The 14,422-nt window shown below is 35.8% G+C and overlaps 1 protein-coding gene across 5 annotated transcripts in view; it reads right to left on the reverse strand.

The window, feature by feature from the left end:
* The window catches only part of PRKG1 (protein kinase cGMP-dependent 1), a 1,344,779-nt gene that overhangs the window by 65,400 nt on the left and 1,264,957 nt on the right, over positions 1 to 14,422 (reverse strand). The window contains exon 1 of one of the 5 annotated variants that reach the window (XM_017536382.2): positions 3,523 to 3,527. The exons of the other annotated variants lie outside the window; for them this stretch is intronic. The gene's annotated coding sequence lies outside the window, so the exon portion shown is untranslated. Of the gene's footprint in view, positions 1 to 3,522; positions 3,528 to 14,422 lie in introns of those variants that run through there. 5 annotated transcript variants of the gene reach the window in all.

Consider the following 14,422-nt stretch of genomic DNA (forward strand, 5'->3'; position numbering starts at 1 on the left):
AGATAGAGTCTTGCTCTGTTGCCCAGGCAGGAGTACAATGGTGCAATCTTGACTTTGAGCAATTCTCCTGCCTCAGCCTCCCAGGTAGCTGGGACTACAGGCACCCATCACCATGCCTGGCTAATTTTTGTATTTTTAGTAGAGATGGGCTTTCACCATGTTGGCCAGGCTGGTCTTGAACACTGACCTCAGGTGATCTGCTGGTCTTGGCCTTCCAAAGTGTAGAAACTACATTCTTACAGGTTTTCTTGCTAAAGTCTGAAGAATCAAAGCATCAACAAAGAAAACAAAATGACCCTCATACAATTGAGTTATTTGGCTTGCACTGTTAATCTTTATCCCCCTAAATTTTGTTCCTTCCTATGCATGAAGTTAGGAAAGGCTCAAATCTATGTTTTCCAGTAAGAGAGAGAACTTGAAATAGTTCATAAATGTTATTTTTAATTTCTAGAGTGTTACTTGCTGATTAGGAAACAAAGATGTAAACAAAAATGAGCAGCAATAGGAATCACTGCAATTTTAGGTTTCAGGCTGCTCACATACATTATCACGTGGGTTTAGAAAATACATTTGCATACAGAATGTGGTGTTGTATTGCTATCTATCTATTCTTAAATACAACAGTTTAGAGTATTTGTTCAGAGATAAGACCTTTCTTGGATAATATAAGGAATGAAATTTGTTACCTAGCATAACAGTGAATCAAAAGTTTGCTAATTAGCAAAAGACTCTTAATTTAAGCCCTAAGTATTAGGGAAAATAAGCTAAGTGGGACAGTTTCTAGATCCAGAATCTTTTAAACATATTGATAAAATGTAAATATTTATTTCCTTCTCTTCTCTTCTCTTCCCTCCTCTCCTCTCTTCTCCTCTTCTCTCCTCTCCTTTCTCCCTTCCCTCCCCTCCCCTCTCCTCTCTGCCCTATCCCCTTCCCCTTTCCCTTTCCCTTCCTTCTTTCCTTATTTTGAGATAAGACCCAGCCCTATTGCCCAGGCTGAAGTATGGTGGTGCAATCATGACTCACTGTGGCCTTGATCTCCTGGGCTCAAGCAATTCTCCCGCCTCAGCCTCCTGAGTAACTGGGAACACAGGTACACTCCACCATGCCTGGCTAAAATTTTTTGAATTTTTTGTAGAGGCCAGGTTTCCTCATGTTGCCTAGGTTAATTTCGAACTCCTGGGCTCAAGTGATCTTCCTGCCTTAGCCTTTCAAAGTACTGAGATTGTAAGTGTGAGCTACTATGCCCACCCAAAATATAAATATGCTTTTAATAGTAACACCTAATTCCCTAATACCATCAAAAATGGGATGCTTCATGAAGATGCACATAATTCAAATTACTGAAGCTTTTTCCTTCTAAAGACCACATGGATTTCTCTTGCCCCATTAAAAAAAATTGATAATCAGTATTTCTAGGATAGTTGTTTTCTTCCGACCAATTAAGGAATAATCTATGTCGCAGAACATTCAGAGAATGATGCCTGGTCAATATTTGAATGAACAATCACTGTGGTATTGCCTTTATTTAAGATGACTCCAATAAAACTTCTATAATATACATTATTAGTTGATCAGGCTTTAAATATTATTTTTTGATAGAGTCAAGGAACTTGTCTTATCTCCCATAGCTCACCAAAATATACTTGTTTTCTTTAAGCTATAAAGCAGATAGCCAATTTTGTGAGAATTTTCCCTATACTATATCCATGCAAGTGACGAGTACCTGGCATGAGGGTGCATAAAGAAGGCAGTAATATACAACAACTGAAGCACAACCTCTGGAGCCAGTCTGCTTTGGACAAATCCCAATTCCGTTACTCACTAGCCACCTAAACATGCTACTTAATTCATCTACCTCAGTTTTCTTCAACAGTTTAATGGGTATGATCAACAAACTAACTTCATTTGATTATCATAAATATTATTAAAAGAGACAATGCATGTGAAACCATGTAAGCAATCATTAACAACAATAACAAAAGATGATCATTACTTTTCTTGGAGTTTTTGCTAGTGCCATGTACTGTTTTGTTAATACTAATTGCCTGATTTTCTGTCCATGAATTTTTGGCTGATCTAAGTTTCCACTTCCCTCACCCCTTGGCTGGGATCTAGGCACGAGAGTTGCTTGGCAAGCAAACTAGAGATAAATGAGGTATTACTATATAATGTTAATGTAGGCAAATATGAATATCCAAACATGTCATAACGTTGGGGTTTGTCCCTTTCCCTAATATTCAGTTTCTTTATCCTAAATATTTTAATTGGTGGTTTTATGTTGGTCCTGGTAAACTTTGTTAACTCTTTGTACTTTGCTGTATATTGCAATTTATGCTTTTTTCGCATTTAATTTCTGAACCATCTTACATATAATCAGGTACTAGCGAATAAATGAATCAAACTAAAAATGATGGAATATGTAATGAATGAAACGTGGAATTTCTACAGTCTATTCTAGACCCTCAATTAAAAGAAGGGTAGGTGAAATCTCCCTTTTTGAAATTTAAATTTAATATACTTTTCACAATTCTACTGTACTCTCAGGAAATATGGAATTTATAAGCCGTCACATGGACTAAAGAAAAGCATAAAGTTCTCATGCTGCTTCAGCACAAGATCCTTACCTTCAACTGTTCCCTGAGCTTGTTGGAGACTGACAGTACATTACCATGCTCTTAGCCACAGTCAGGCAATAGATAAAGAATCAGGCAAGAAGCACTACAATCCAAAGGCTAGACATGCCTGAAACAGATTCTTGAGAGGCATTCACAAAAGGTCTAAGATATCCTCTCTTGGATGAATTGATGCCAAAATCAGTTGCCAAGAAGCCACTCAGAGACCCCATCCTATAGCTAGACCCCTCTTCCATTTTCCTGGGGCTTACTAAATATGACTCACTTCCTTAAAGCCACCATGATGGTTTCTTTAGTAACATGCAGGTGAAAGCTATGGATATCTCATGCTGACCAGAAATTTGTAAGCGTACCTTTCAGAAGGGGAAAGCTAAATCTCAGATTTTCTATTTTCTTACCTTTGGCAAATCATTATAAATACTCTTTTGATAAAAAGGCCTTTTATAATGTCTTTACCCCTTTGAGTAATGTTTATTAGGGGACATTCTCAGAGGTAAATTTTGAAAATAAAATAAATAGAAAAGAGCAAACTCCTTCTTTACCACTTTTAATGACAAATGACAACGGAAAAAATAGTATATGGAAGATCTAATTTTTTAGGCTCCATCAAAGCATATTTGCAACATTTCATCATGTCATAAGAGTTTATTAGCTATGCTGTTAACATGCAATTAATATCACTTGGGGAGATGCTATGTCAGTGTAATAAAAATTCATAAAAAGGCTAATGTTTCTGAGATGAAATTGACATGATAAGCCACTGGAATTCACTTATTGCTATCTATTCCATTGTTTCATTGCTATCTATTCCAGCAAATGTTATCAACCACCCATTTCCACCCAGTGATGCTGACCTGAAGAGCCTGGTCTGTGTTGCACAGACTCTGACTTGCATCTTCAGTACTCTAGACATGGGCACACAAGAGCAAGCTAAGACATGTCAGAAAAAGCATTCACACTGTGTGTATAATACTATTGCTATTATTATTACAGGTCCATGTGCTCCACTAAAACCGAGCAGCGACTCATGCCAGCATTGTGCCATATCCTTTCACATAATTTCATTTGGTAAAGGGGAACAGATGTTTGCTTAGGTACAAATGAAACAAGAAACACACAGAAGAGCATTAAGAATCACTGTGAAGAACTTATAATATAGGCCTCTTATTCTCAGGCTAAATTTCATCAGTTTACCTAGCAGGGATGCAGGGAAAAGATTTTCTCTAAGAGTTTAAGAGCAAGAACCCCCTCTCCTCTAGTATAGATCTCCTCCTTCCAGACCAGATTCCTTCTGAGATCAGCAATGCAGTGACTTAAATCCCTGGATTAGCTGCTACCTCTTCATTTCATTTTTCTTTTTTACTATCTATTAAAAATACAAATCAGAATATTTTTGGTTTTTAAACAAAGTTAATGAAAATGAGGCTATTGATTACGGCAGTGATGCAGTTGACAGCAATACCTGCACATACAATTGCATTACAGTGAAAGATTTTCTTTTTATTCAAGAAAATGTCACCCATCTTCTGACTTCCCCTTCTCCTACCCACACTTGAACTTCAAATTTACTTGCCTTTTAAAAATTCCAAATCATGAGAAATTATATATCACCTGTTTTAGATTTTCTAACAGAAAATTAACATTCGAGTTTTGCAGTAAAACAGACATTAACGCTATGGCATCACTAACTTTCTCTGGAAAGGGAAGGAGATCTGAAATTAGAAACACAAAGTTAAGAAAATGTGGCACATATATGCCATGGAATACTATGCAGCCATAAAAAGGATGAATTCATGTCCTTTGCATGGACATCGATGAAGGTGGAAACCATTGTTCTCAGCAAACTGACACAAGAACAGAAAACTAAACACTGCATATTCTCACTCATAAGTGGGTATTGAACAATAAGTACACGTGGACACAGGGAGGGGAACATCACACATTGGGGCCTGTCAGGGAGTGGGGGGATAGGGGAGGGATAGCAGGGGTTGGGAGGATTAGGAAGGGATAGCATTAGGAGAAATACCTAATGTAGATGGTAAGGTAATGGATGCAGCAAACCACCATGGCACATGTATACCTACGTAACAAACCTGCACATTCTACACATGTACCCTAGAACTTAAAGCATAATACATAAACAAAAGAAGTAACATTGAAATGATTTCATTGCTTACAAAACGATTTCTCACTCATTACTCATAGAAAAACAATAATAATATAACTGGGCACATGTGCAGTGCTACTTTACCCAGAAGCAGAAAATGTAAACTTCTGTGTTTTTGTTGTTAACCTTTCATTGTAATGCTATGCTATAGTTTTTGTGCTGCTTATAGAAGACGTTTCTATTATTCATGTCTTTATATTTTACTAAATGTAGTGGGTTCTCATTTCCAAATGGAACATATAGTCATCCCTCCGTATATATGAGGGATTAGTTCCAGGATCTCCTGTGGATACCAAAATCCACAGATGCTCAAGTCCCTGATGTAAAATGGTGTAGTATCTGCATATAACCTGAGCATATCCTGCCATATACTTTAAATCATCTCTAGATTTCTTATAATAACTAATACAATGTAAATTCTTTATTTACAATGTAAATAGCTGTTACACTGTGTTGTTTGGGGAATAATGAGCAAGAAAAAAAGTATGTGAATGTTCAGCACAAATGCAATTTTTTGTAATATTTTTGATTTGTGGTTGGTTGAATCCACTGATGTGGAACCCAAGGATACAGAGGGTCAACTGTATTTTATTCTCTGTAATAAAATAGGACATTATGAAATGCATCAACTCAAGAAAAAAATAATCTTAGATGGTGCCACTATTAGGTAAGCAAAATTCCTTCATTTTTCCAGAGACTAAAAACCTTAAAAACAATGTGATGGGAGTTTGGATATAGCTTCTACCTTTATGCTGCTTTCATATACTTTCCTGCTTTAATTATGATAATTCATTAACTAAAATACATAAAAACAACACCTTAATCCTGTTGAACTGCTTCAAGGACCAGATGTTAAAACTCTCCAATTATATTTTTACTCCACTAATTAACACGTGTCTTTTACAGAATATGAGATCTCTTGCAATTTAGGATTTTCTGTTTGCCTATTTCATTGTAATATTGAAAGGAATCTACTGACATTTAATAGCATCTGCACATTTTCAACGGAATTCAAGAATAAATCTTAGGTTCCTTTGGTGATTATGACTGATGTGTTGACCCTATTCATAAAAGTTTTTAATATTTTTTTCTCCACAGATTTTGACCTGTTCCTTTGTGATATATAAAAGATAACTAATAGTCTGAAGGAATGTAAAGATTTTTCCTGCTCTGGAGTCTCTGTGAAATGAAAATGGTATTCACTGTCAATCTTATGATCAGGAGTTCAGCCATCTCTGCAAATGTCTCACAACCCTGAGGATGGTGGGGGCAGGTTTGACCTATTCTGTGACTGGTTATGACACACATTTTTCAGTCATTATTTTTCAGCATGGAAATAAGATTTTAGTTGACTAAGACAACAAAGTATACTTTCAATGTTGGTAAAACATCACCTTTGCTCTGCGTGTTTTATAATAAAAAACAAGTGGCTGAGGGTGACAGCAATTATCCTCAGCTTAATAACAGAATAATCCTGCTGTGAGGGACAAACTATGATTCTAGGGAAATTCTGTAATCTTTTTAGTGTTTACCAATCTAATTAACTCTCTTGAGACTGGTAAATCATGCAAGTCAGTTATGCTAATAGGCACTGATAGACTGTGGTAAATAACTTGAACTAAGACAAGGTAAAATATAAACCCTTGAAATTATTTTGGGCATTTTAAGTGATTTCAGTATTATAATCAAAACAGTATTCAAACTGTCTGTTTTCAGCAGAATCAGACAGTTTTTTGATATCACAAACTACTTTTAGCAAATTACCAATAAAAATACGCTTATGTCAGGCACTGTTATAGATACTGGCTGAGGATGAAACAGTCGACAAAACAGACCAAAAAAAAAAAAAAATCAACCTCATGGCTTACATGCTGGTGAAGGAAAAAAATAAACAAAATAAATACAGCATGTTAAATGCAGTAAGTGCTATGGAGAAGAACTGGGCAAGAAAGGGGTACTAGGCCTGATTTTAAACTATATTATAAGGCCACAGTCACCAAAACAGTGTGGAACTGGCACGAAAAAAGGAAAATAGACTAATGGAACAGAATAGAGAACCAGAAATAAACCCAAATACTTACACTCAACTGATCTTCAACAAAGCAAACAACAACAAGATAAAGTAGGGAAAGAACACCCTTTTCAACAAATGGTGCTGGGATAATTGGCTGTCCACATATAGGAGAATGAAACTAGATCCTCATCTCTCACTTCATAAAAAAATCAACTCAAGATGGATTAAGGACTTAGACCTAAGACCTGACACTATTAAAATTCTAGAAGACAACATTGGAAAAACCCTCGTAAACACTGGCTTAGGCAAGGATTTCATGACCAAGAACACAAAAGCAAATGCAATAAAACCAAATATAAATAGCTGGGACCTAATTAAACTAAAGAGCTTTTGCACAGCAAAAGGAACAGTCAGAAGAATAAACAGACAACTCACAGAGTGGGAGAAAAATCTTCAAAATTTATACATCTGGCAAAGGATTAATATCCAGAATCAACAACAAACTCAACCAGTAAGGAAAAGAAAAACAAACCATCCCATCAAAAAGTGAGCTAAGGACATGAATACATATTACTCAAAAGAAGGTATACAAATGGGCAACAAACATATGAAAACATGCTCAACATCACTAAATATGAGGGAAATGCAAATCAAAACCACAATGCAATACCACCTTACTCCTGCAAGAATGGCCATAATAAAAAAATAATAATAATAAAACAGTAGATGTTGGTGTGGATGTGGTGAACAGGGAATACTTCTACACCATTGGTAGGAATGTAAACTAGTACAGCCACTATGGAAAACAGTGTGGAGATTCCTTAAAGAACTAAAAGTAGAACTACCATATGATCCAGCAATCCCACTACTGGGTATCTACCCAGAGGAAAAGAAGTCATTATTTGAAAAAGTTACACCCAAATGTTTATAGCAGCACAATTCAAAATTGCAAAATCGTGGAACCAACCCAAATGCCCATCAATCAATGAATGGATAAAGAAACTATGGCATATATATATATATATATATATATATATACATATATGTATAATGGAATACTATGCAGCCATAAAAAAGCATGAATTAACAGCATTTGTAGTAACCTGGATGAGACTGGAGACTATTATTCTGAGTGAAGTAACTCAGGAATGGAAAACCAAACATTGTATGTTCTCACTGATATGTGGGAGCTAAACTATTAGGACACAAAGGCAGAAGAATGATGCAATGGACTTTGGGGACTTGAGGGGAAGAGTGGGAGGGGGGCAAGGGACTGAAGACTATAAATATGGTGGAGTGTATACTGCTCAGATGATGGACGCACCAAAATCTCACAAATCACCACTAAAGAACTTTCTCATGTAATCAAATACCACTGGTACCTCAATTACTTATAGAAAAATAAAAAAACAATAATATAGAAGTAAAAAAAGAAAAAGGTACTAGAGAGTATGGGAACAGAAGCCAGAGGGCTGCAGTTTTACTTTGGGATGTTAGAGAAGGTCCAACTGAGAAGGAGATGGAGGAGTGAGCCCTGTGGGAACTCAGGATGGAGTATTCTGGGTAGAGAAAACAGAAACTGCAGTTTCTCTGGAGCAGAAGTCTGTCTGTTATGTGTTACAATTAGCAAGACAGTGGTAGTGGCTGGACAGTGTGAAGGCAGAAGAGCGGAGGAAGCAACAAGATGGGAGGTGGAGGAAGGGGTGCAAATTGTCTGGGGCCTTGTAGACCATTGTAAAGATTTGCCTTTTTATTCTGAAAAAGGAGGCTTTGGAGGGCTCTGAGCAGTTGGTTTTGTCCTCTAATTTATATTTTAAAATAGCTGCAAGGTTGAAAATGGGCAATAGGAAGGCAAAGGCAGAAATACGGAGACAAGTCAGAAGTCATTGCAATAATCCAGGCAAGATATGTGGCCTAGACTGAGGCTGATTTTGGATACATTTTTAAGGTAGAATTAATGTGATTTGTTGTTGGACCAAGATAAGATTTGGGTGAAAGAAAACAGAGAAGGATGATTCTGAAATTTAAAGCCTCATGAATGGGTAAGATGGATTTCTTTTTAGTAAAATAGGGAAAATTCTAAGAGAAACAGCCTTAAAGAAAAAGTAGTTCAGTTTTGATATTTTAGGGTGATGTGTAATGATTTGCCCAAGTGTATTTTTCAAGTAGGTTGATACATGTCTGAAGTTGAAAAGATAAATCCAGGCTGGAAATGTAAATCTGGAAGTTGTCAGCAATGTAGAGCATATTAAAAGCTGTGAGGCTACCTGAAGATCACCAAGGACGAAAGGGTACATAGAGAAGAGAAGAGATCAAGGATTGAGTTGTGAAGCATGCCAACATGGAAATACTGGAAGGCTCAGGACCAACCAACCAAAGTAGCAGAGATGGGACAGCTAATGGAAAAGAAAGAAAACTAGGAGCATATGAGATTCTAGAAGCCAACTGAAGAAAATGTCTCAAGGAGGAGGAGTGGTCAACTGTGTCAAAAATTACAGATAGGTCAAATAAGACATGATAATCAAAACCTGAATTTCAGAAATTGGAGGTCAATAGTGACCTTAGTAGAGCAATATGAATAAGAGCCTTGGGAAAGGATGGGAGGTGAGGAATTAAAAATGCTATGTATTTTTATGTATTGCAAGAAATGTTCTCAAATGGGAACAAAGAACTGGATTAGCAGTCAAAGTAGGGATATGGGGATAAAGTGTTTTTGTTTGTTTGTTTGGTTGGCTTTTAAAGATTTGAGCGAGGAAAAAGATTCACATAAAAGAGAAAATTTCTAGGATGATGCCCTTAAGTAAGAGAAAGGGGATACAAGCTGGTACACAGTGAAATGTTAGTGTAGGTCAAACCAGCGATAAGTCAATGTGGTTACCAGTAAAAGTCAAATGTTTCAAAAGAATAACAAACTAGGTTAGCCTGTAGGACAGGTAAGAGTTTTTATACACCTGCGATGACATAAAGATAAGGCAAACTTGGGATAATATCAAGTATTATAACAAGGCAATATGTTTTCCTATCAACAGCACCACTAAACACAAATAGCTGTTTTATTTAATGACTATATAATACGTGGTAGGCATTATTCTAAGTCTTTTATACTTATTGTCATTTAATTGTTACAAGAAATGAGTACATCCTTCTGGAGAAAACTGAGACACAGACAATTTACTAACTTTCCAATGTCACATGCTTCATAAGGAGTTGTGCTAGCTTTTATATGCAGGCAGACTGACTCTAAAGCCTGTGCTAAACCGCTATCTGATTCTCACCCATCCATCTCTTTATACATTCATCTACATACCTACCTAGAAAATCCGTATTCTCACTCCTGGTTAGTGTTTCCAATGGTCAAGAATTGTATTGAGAAATATTTATAAGAAAATGAGACTGTGAAATACAAAACACCATGAATCTGGGCAGAAATTCATGTCATTATAGTAGGCTTGGAGTTTAGGGATCAATTACAGATTGGCTTTTTGGTTCACATGCATTATTGGAAGTCTAAAAACCAACCCCCTCTGGACTCCCATTCTTCTCAGAATATACTTGGGCAGCACCAAACAGCAGGAGAGGGGTGGAAGCAGGCTAATGTTTCACATGAGGAACACCATGCTGCTCCCATGGGTGAACTATTTTGATGCTTAAAAGCGGTCACCCCTGCTGGTGTCATCAAAGGTATGGAAGTCTTCAAGGGGATGACTCTAAGGGAACATCAAGGAGTGTTTACTGGAGGGCAAGGCCTTCTTACCCACTCACCCAATTCCCCTGACTCTGGGAGAAGGAGGAGCAGCTGGTGACCTAATACACTCATCTCCACCCTTAGCAGACTCCAAAGCCCAACATAAATCAATGACATTTACCCATCTACGCAAACCTTTTTCATCAACACCTAACCACCTCTGCTTCAGTTTTATTTCTTCAGTTTTCTGAAAGCACTTAATCCAATAGCCCAAAAATCTCCCTTAGTTTTTAAGCGTTTACTAGATTTTTACTATCAAATGAGACTAAAAGCATCCTGAATTAAGAAACTGTCTTATTTTGCATTTGTTACAATATTTGGAAATATTAAGCCTCTAGTACACATAGTTGATTTTTAAAAGGTCTTGCTTTATATCAGCTTATCATTATCTTGCTTGTGTATGTGAAACAAGTAAAAAATATCTGATGTTTTAGCTCCTCATTTATTGATTTAATTTTTTCACTGAAAGTGAATATTAATATGAATACTTGGATTACTTAAAAATTAATACAACTTAACACCTAGCTCATATTCTTGTTTTCTTTTAAAAATAATATTAATAAAGTTTTTATTTTTAGGTTTCATATAAAAAAATTTAGTACCATGATATATGGGATGTGCAAATATTCTTAACTTTCATATTAAGTAGTTAAAAAAAAAAACAAATTTTTAAAAAGATGTGCTGACTTAGTTTTTAAAATAAAATTCATCCTGACATTTATTCAGATCATTTTCTATATTAAATTTTAATACAGGTTATATACTATTGATCTAAGTCTGCATAACAAAATATCTCAAGACGTATTACCTTAAAACAACAATAAACATTTATTATGTTATGGTTTCTGTGAGGCAGGAGTTGGGAGTAGTTTAGCTGAGCAGTTCTGTCTTAGCCCATCAAGATGACATCTCCGTACATGTGGCCAACAATCATATGAAAAAAAAGCTCAACGTCACTGATCATTAGAGAAATGCATCATAACCACAATGAGACACTATCTCATACCAGTCAGAATGGCTGTTTTTAAAAAGTCAAAAAATAACAGATGCTAGTGTGGTTGTGGAGAAAAAGGAATGCTTATTCATTGTTGGTGGGAGTGTAAATTAGTTCACTCATTGTGGAAAGCAGTGTGGGGATTCCTCAAACATCTAAAAACAGAAACACCGTTCAATCCAGCAATCCCACTACTGGTTAAACACCCAAGAGAATGTAAATAATTATAAAGACATATGTACACATATGTTCATCGAAGCACTATTCACAGTAGCAAGGACATGGAATCAACCTAAATGTCCATCACTGGTATGCTGGATAAAGAAAATGTGGTACATATATCCCATGGAATACTATACAGTCATAAAAAGAATGAGATCATGTCCTCTGCAGGAACATGGGTGGAGCTGGAGGCCATTATCCTTAGCAAACTAACACAGAAACGGAAAGCCAAATACTGCATATTCCCACTTATAAGTGGGAGCTAAATGATGAAAATACATGGACACGTAGAGGGGAACAATACACACTGGGGCATTGGAGGGTGAAGAGTGGAGGGGAGAGGATCAGGAAAAATAACTAATGGGTATTATACTTAATATCTGGGTGACAAAATAATCTGTATGACAGACCCCCATGACACAAGTTTACATATATAACAAACCTGCACATGTACCCCTGAACTTAAAGGTCAAATTAAAGAAAAAAAGATGTCATCTCCTTAGTCATATGAAGCCTCACTAGAACTGAAGCTGCAATTCAAAATGCCCACTCACAGAGTTGGCAAGCTGGTGCCAGTTGTTAGAAGGAGGGCCCACTTCCTCCCCATGTGAACTTTTCCACAAATTGTCTAAGTGTCTTCATGATAGGGTAACTGACTTCCCAAAAAGCAAACAACCTCAGAGAGTAAGTCAGGGTACACAACATCTTCATAATGCAGCCTCAGTTGTCATACATAAATCCTACTCACAGTATTCTGAATGTCACTGAGGTCATACCCTAGGAGACCCTGAAGACTAGACAGAGGCTTCTTGGCTTTTTTCTGTAGTTAAGGGAAAGCAATGCCACTTTTAAAAAATATGGGATATTGGAAAGGATCCCATAAAAATGAAGTGTGTTTTGCTAATTTGTTTACAGAGGCAAATATGATTTTCACAGAAACTTAAAGATGACCTTCCAACTTTAGTCTTTCTTGCTTTCTAGAAGAATTTATTAAACTACTTTAGAAAAATGAATGGGAGATTTATGTTTATTTTTTTTTCTCCCCACCTCATTCATTTGCAATATTTAAAGATCTATCACACAGTTTGCTCTTGGCAGGATAATTATAAATATAACCAGTATTTGGTAGCAAAAGGGTAAGAAGGAATTATTATTTGCCCCCAGTATTTACATGCAAATTCACTTTAATGATTAACAAAAAATAACAAGAGGATGAGTGATTGTCAGCTAATTAATTCCTGGTTATTCAACACATTGTTGGCCAGTATAGGGGTTACTTAGGTTCTTCCCAGCTACATCTCCTTCTTTCTAAAAGGTCACTTGAGGCACTTTGCTGTTTGTTATTAGGCAGTGGCAAAAAAAAAAAAAAAAAAACAGTCAGTTTAATAGTTTGTTATAGCAACCGTGGATAAAAGCTTATTGGAGGAGAATAATAAATGAATGTGTAAAACAAGATGTTGAGATTGTTTGTTACTAATATTTACATCCTACCTCATTGGTTCTGCCTGATCCTATTCTAGATTATCAGTTAAGGCATCCTAGACTCAAAGGATTACTGGACGCTTATGCAGAGAGCTTGTAATCTGAAGGAAAATACACTATAATTACACCTTCTAGTTGGCTAAATCCTTGTCATTCTTTTCAGTTAATTTCTTTATTTTATTTTCCCATGACTTTTCTAATTCTCATAAACTTGTAAATATGTTGCACATGACTAAACCCTCCCAGGCTCAAAATCTACTCATCCTAGTATGTAAATGTTTTATAACCCATTTGCATCCAGTGTGAACACAGGAAAGACATATTACTTACAGAAGTGCTCACCATGAAAACAAAGAAGTCCCACAAGGGAACATACTTCTTTCTTTGTTTTTCCTTTTAAAATTGTGTTTCATTTTTAAATAAATACACTATCATTTGTCTTTTCTCTTCAGCCTATCTAATTGCTGTTGAATTTAGCTTTGGCTGAATACAGAGAATGGTCATAATATTCTCTTATATTTTATATCAGAAAAATAAAACTATTAACATTAACTATATTGTGGTTAAAATGTTTAGTTTAAAATATTAATTAATGAAGATAAGACTCATAAACACTAATTGCATTTCTTGGGAGGCCCTGAAAACAGTAATGGCTCCTTTGCTCTTCAAACACTTGGAAGATATCAAAAGGGAAATTTACCTTGAAAAAGTACCCAAATCCCTGTAAATTTTTAATTTAAGAATCCAGAATAAACATTTATTTTTGCAACAAATATTTTTAAAGTAATAAATGTAGAATTTATATAATTTTAAGAAGTATAAATTGTTTAGAAGTTAAGACTTCTATTCAGGTTGGAGATTACTGCCTCGGCTGCTGTGAACCAAAATTTTCTGTTGCAACTATTCATAGAATTGGGTACATTTATGTTGAATCAAAAAGAAAGTGGGTCAGATTTGATAAGGTTTTAAAACATCTCTTTTAACCCAAAGTCTAAAAACATTTAATAATTTCTATTTGTCCTTTCTGTTGTCATCTTATTGCTTTTTACAATAATTTCTTAGGTTCTGTCTCTACATGGCCTTGTGCTTGTGACCTCAATGCCAGGCAAAAGAGCAGCTTCTCTGATGGATGTCAGCTGTTAGTTCATCCTGTTTTTATTTAAAA

Source organism: Cebus imitator, unplaced genomic scaffold, assembly GCF_001604975.1.
Source record: "Cebus imitator isolate Cc_AM_T3 unplaced genomic scaffold, Cebus_imitator-1.0 Scaffold97, whole genome shotgun sequence".
Taxonomy (NCBI): Eukaryota; Metazoa; Chordata; class Mammalia; order Primates; family Cebidae; genus Cebus; species Cebus imitator.